At 41.4% G+C, this 4,711-nt stretch overlaps 1 pseudogene; it reads left to right on the top strand.

Annotated features, from left to right (window-relative positions):
- Window positions 1–335: 335 nt before the first annotated feature.
- Window positions 336–4,711, top strand: part of LOC107677629 (IQ and AAA domain-containing protein 1-like) — a 53,590-nt pseudogene continuing 49,214 nt past the window's right edge.

A 4,711-nucleotide genomic window follows, 5' to 3' on the forward strand; every position in this document is an offset into this window, starting at 1 on the left:
GATGCATCCATTGATACATAAATTTCACATTGCACTTCCACAGTCTGCGTTTGCATTCCTACCTGCCCACATGGTCTTTTGGCTATAGAATTCAAACAATATGTGGCAGACCAGACATACAAGCAAAGGAATAGCTCGCTTCCAACGTGAGAACAATTATTTCAAAACATGCTGCGTCAGAAAACTCTTCCAAATTGCTTTGTTAACAACTGGCCGAGCTGCATTCATACATTGAATGAGCTGAGCTACGCAAGCGTGGCGTAGTGTTGTGTTGTGTTGCACAGCGGGATGCCAAACAAGAGCTTGTTAGTAGTAACAGAGGCTTGACATGCTCTCGGCTTATCCGATAAGATAAGAAAACGATGAAAATTACCGGCTAGAGCTCTCATTATGTGTAAGAATCGCATTATGCGTTATAGTTGATAGAGTATTGTATTCCGTTTTTAACTAGTTGCCTCGCTGCCCCCTCTCTCAGAAGCAGTGAAGAGGCTTTGATCTCGTTGCCATGGCAGCTGTCAGAAACGCGCAGCAAACCGCAGCCTGTCTGGCATGAGACTTGTCCAACTCAAGTTAGAAATGCTTAACTAATGAATTCTAATCGAGACTTACTGCTTGGATGCCTTCGCTTCGTTTAACCATTTTAGTTTCGAAAGCGGCGGCTATTATGCTTTAATCCCTCTGATATTCAAATACAGCTCTTTCTAAACTAAACTCTGTAGCGCGTGGAATCACTAAGGATGTCGCAGAGGTGAGTAATAACTGCCCTTTTACTTAGTGCACTTCACTGCGAAACGGGACTGTTGATGTGATGCCAAGAACCACCATGGTGTTTAGAATGAACGACAACCGTGTACTGTCTGTGTGAGAAAACTGGAATATGTGTTCTCTACACAGTGAACTGCTATAAACTCTGTAACGTTCAGAATTGTTTGTATAACTTTATATCAAGAGAATATGCAACATTTCTATGTGAAAAAAGGAAGGTGCAAAAGAAGAAAAGAGTTCTAGTAGCAATGCCTACTAGGAGAAAGTCCACATTGTGTTACAGTTCCTATGACAACATAGAGTCAAAGTACTGAGAACCAGCAGTAATTTTGTCCTCAGATAGGAGCTATTCAAATCAGCTTTGGTGTAGGTGGAGGCATGCTATTTTCAGTCATCCTACGCCATTAGTTTTCTAAAGCAGAGCATTACATTTAGTAGTAGTGCACATGCTGAAAGTACTTTTTTTAATTCCCCAAGCAAGGGAATTTTCCACTTAAACACCACTTTCAGTCAACATCTGTTAGCTACTGCTGATTTCTAGTGAACAGCAATATTTTTGCCTTTGTTGGCTGCCATACTTAAGATATCTCTAAGAGGTGCTTCACTATTTTATTGTAAATGTTCCTTTACAACCACCCTTCTAACCTCCTCCCACAACTCCTCCCCAGCCCCCCTCCCGTTCTAACTATTCCATCCCCTCCTTTGATTTTGCCATCCCTACAATTTGAGTAGCTCTTGGCAGTGCTAATGCCCAGAGGGGAACAATACTGTATGGGCCCATCAGAATAAGAAAAGAAGGTGGTTTCACCCTTGCCATGAACTCTTTCAACAATCACAAAAGGAGCACCCACACGCAAGGGAGTCAAAGAGGTCAGAGGACATCTGTGGAATTCATGTGTATTCAACTTTAGAAAATGAAGAAATAATGTTTGTCAGGGGATTTCTTCCATTATGTGGCTTAATATGCTGACTTACAGTGAATTCAATGTGCGTTCTGTGGTTTCCTACATTTATTTTGCACAATCAGACTCTGGCAGTGCTAATTTTGGCCGGAGGGTCTAAAAACCGAGGGTCGAGAAAACTTTCCCCAGAGGGCAGGTGCTCTCAACAAGTGTAATTAGGCCTGTTAACAAGTACTACTGCAGATTTACCTGTCTCTACTGATTCAATTTCAAAGACAGATTGCCATGGAAGGCCATGGACATTTTTAAATATGGAAAATGCTATATAAATTGGCATGCATAAATACAATAAATCACTTTTCAATAAAATACAAAACTCTTCACCATCAGAAAGTACAGAGCCGGCCCAAGGCATAAGCGAACTAAGCAGCTGCTTGCCAAATAAAATTCTACTTAGGGCCCCATAAAGGCTTGGACCGGCCCTGAGTAAGTATATGTGAAAGTGTAATCATTGTTTTATCCACATTATCCATATACTTCTAAATAAAATGACAATACATGTAAAATATATGATTTACAAGACTTTTATCTCATAAATATAATCCCTTTCCTCTACCCAGTTCATATGGCCAAATGTGGAATGCTGCTCAGGGAGCTTTGGAGGACCTTTTGGAGGATGAATATCCCACAATGCAGCTCCGTCCTCAAAAGGACCGTCTTCAGGTCTTTCAGACACTGGCAACTTTCTACCTGCGCTACCTGAAGATATTCCATGCCCTGGAGGAGGTTTACGATCGGATTGTTCACCCCCAGAAGAGACGTGTTGTGCACCAGGTTCTTGAGGGGGTGATGGGACGACTGGTAGAGCTGAAGAATGAGATGGTGGAGCTGGAGTACTCAGAATTTCACTACTTTGATGATATATTGCAGGACATCAAAATGACACCCGTGAGTGAGATAACAAAATATACTGTTGTATGTACAGAATGCTGGGAATGTTTTGGTCTCTTGTGGTTGTAGATTCAAAGGAGAGGGCCTAGAGGGAATTTAGGAGATTTGGGCTTGGAGAAGATTTTACTGCTCAATGTCAAAGTGGATTTTAGTGAGCTAAGCCTCTTGTTTTTCTCTGAAATTAGTGGATGCCAATTGGGGTCACTAGTGCACTACTTTTACATATGACCTTCTCTATACAGGGCTGTAATAGCTGAAAATAGTTTGAATCTTGTTTTTAGGAGGATCTTGAGGTGCCTATTCCACGCTACTTTGTGAGGGAGAAGATGAGGGCACTAAAAGAGAGAGAAAAGATGTTGGCCCATATTTTGGCTAAAGGAGGACGTCAGGCATGTAAAACTGTGAGTGTGTCTTTATGTAAAACACATCAATGAAATATAAATTCTCTCAATACAAATACATGTAATGCAATAGTTGATACCAAATAGGGTATTCTTCAGGTGTGTGGTTCTGGTTTAGCAGGTGCCAGTTCAGTCCATGTCTGTGGAGCGGGCACTGTGGCTGCTGCAGGTCAGTGAGCGAGCTCGGCAGGGAAGACTGAGAGCTCGCTTCATGAAGACAATTCGGCAGGAGGAGCAAAGAAGACTTCAGGGTAACTCTACCATGCTGGACCCTAACCAAGCAGCCACCTGCATTCAGAAGGTATCAGGCATCACTTGATTTTCAACGAAAATTTTGTTACTTTGTTACAAAAATTACTAATACATTGCATAGATGGGTTTGAAATTGGCAAAACAAATAAATGATTAGGAAAACTTTTATGCAGTGAACTAGTAAATATTACTACTGTTTTTAGATATAAAGGAATAGTTCACCTAAAACTTTTTTGTCTTTTATCATTTACTCACACTTATGTCATTCCAAAAATTGTATGGCTTTCAAAAACTTTGAAGCTCTAATAGGACATGCAATTAATCCATGTCTTCACTGGTATATTCCATGTCTTTTGAAGCAAGCTTTGTATGGTGAACAGACCAAATTTAAGCCTTTATTCACTCTCAAATCAAGTTAATTTCATCAAACAGTGAGTGCAGCGTACACAGACCATATCAAATATGCAACCCAAAACCAGAAGACTTGGAGTATATCAGTCGAGTTGTATGGATTCATTTTATGATTCATGTCCATTTTCGAGCATGAAAGTTTAGGAAAAATGGTTGAAACATTCTTCAAAATATATTTTTTGTTGCTAACTTTATAACTTGTTTAAGTTTTGTTGTTGTTTTGTCATTATTGTTAGTTATTCGTTTTGTTGTGATGTTAAAAGCTCATATTTTTACATTTGTTTTTGAGGTTTGTTCATCAAGTGTTGAGGTCTATGTACAGTAGAATCATTTAAAATTATATTCCAGAATCCTTTGCTTTGTATTGTGATTGCTCTTTCAGAAACAAAGATAGCATGGTTCCCTTTCAAGGGAACTTCGAACTGCGTCCTCTAGGGGGCGCGATGGGGAACGCCTCGTTGTGACCCGTGTCTGAAGCATACATTGAAAAAACACCAACAACACGTTGGCCGGCGACAGCCCATGACGTCACTACCGGTGCGACTATTAGTATAAATAGGCGCCGGGAGAACATGTCATTCTCTTCTTCGTCTTCAATGACTGTTTTGTTTGAAGCGTGCATTTGAATGTGGTAAGAGCGATCTCTATCCTATTATTATGGCAAGCACTAGCAGAACGTTTAGAGGATGTGTGCATCCGTGTCATTGCTATTTGACACCTGATGACACACACGATCTCTGTGTTTTTTGTTTGGGCGAGGAGCACGCACGCGATGTCCTTGAGGGGGCAATTTGCATTTCCCTCTCGCGCTCGTCGGCTGTGGACGAGAGAGAGCTGCTGGAGGATGATGTTATTTCTCTAACATCGTCTAATCCGGGGGCCTGTGCTCTGCTGGGTTCAGCCTAGGAGGAGCAGGAGATGTCTGAGGACGGCGAAGAGGCTGAGGCTGAGCCTTCCCAATCCTCCTGCCCTGCGTATGATGAGCTGTTGAAAGTTATGGATCGTGCCACGGCGAGGCTTTATTTGCCA

Source organism: Sinocyclocheilus anshuiensis, unplaced genomic scaffold (genome assembly GCF_001515605.1).
Source record: "Sinocyclocheilus anshuiensis isolate Anshui unplaced genomic scaffold, SAMN03320099.WGS_v1.1 scaffold873, whole genome shotgun sequence".
In the NCBI taxonomy this organism is placed as follows: domain Eukaryota; kingdom Metazoa; phylum Chordata; class Actinopteri; order Cypriniformes; family Cyprinidae; genus Sinocyclocheilus; species Sinocyclocheilus anshuiensis.